Below are 1,030 nucleotides of genomic sequence, written 5' to 3' on the forward strand. Positions count from 1 at the left end.
AGGGTTTCAGGGTCGAGGGTTCGAGGGTTCTATAGGGTCGAGGGTCGAGGGTTCCAGGGTCGTCTAAGGGTCGAGGGTTCCAGGGTCGTCGAGGGTTCGAGGGGTCGAGGATCGCCGAGGGGTCGAGAGAGGTTTCCTAGTGTCAAAGTATTGAAGAAATCCATGCCTTCATCATTAGCCGGAAGTAACCAGGGCATGTTGGTATGAAGTTCTGCAAAGTTGTTCTAGAATGGAGTCCCGGATAGAATAATCCGCCTTTTGGTACGAATTCAGCAAAGGCCTTTCAAATAGCGATATTCAGAAGGCTCTTGCTGAACTTTGTACCAAAAAGCGAATTATCCTATCTGGGACTCCGTTCCAGAACAACTTTGAAGAGCTTCGTACCATCATGCACATGTTACTTTCGCCTAATGATGAAGACATTGTTTTGTTGAATTCTTTGACACTACGCAACCTCCCGACCCCTCGGCGATCCTCTCGAAAATGAGAGGAAGAAGAGGGTCGTCTAGGGGTCGAGGATCGCCGAGGGGTCGAGAGAGGTTTCCTAGTGTCAAAGTATTGAAGAAATCCATGCCTTCATCATTAGGCGGAAGTAACCAGGGCATGTTGGTACGAAGTTCTGCAAAGTTGTTCTGGAATGGAGTCCCGGATAGGATAATCCGCCTTTTGGTACGAATTCAGCACAGGCCTTCCAAATAGTGATATTCGGAAGGCTCTTGCTGAACTTTGTACCAAAAAGCGAATTATCCTATCTGGGACTCCGTTCCAGAACAACTTTGAAGAGCTTCGTACCATCATGCACATGTTCCTTTCGCCTAATGATGAAGACATGGTTTTGTTGAATCCTTTGACACTAGGCAACCTCCCGACCCCTCGGCGATCCTCTCGAACATGAGAGGAAGAAGAGGATAAAAAAAGAAGAGGAAGAAGAAAAAAAAGAGGAGAAGAAAGAATAGAGGAGTTCTTCTCCTCTATTCTTTCTTCTCCTCTTTTTTTCTTCTTCTTCCTCTTTTTTTTATCGGGAACGAGG

This window comes from Triticum aestivum, chromosome 2A (genome assembly GCF_018294505.1).
Source record: "Triticum aestivum cultivar Chinese Spring chromosome 2A, IWGSC CS RefSeq v2.1, whole genome shotgun sequence".
Lineage (NCBI taxonomy): Eukaryota > Viridiplantae > Streptophyta > Magnoliopsida > Poales > Poaceae > Triticum > Triticum aestivum.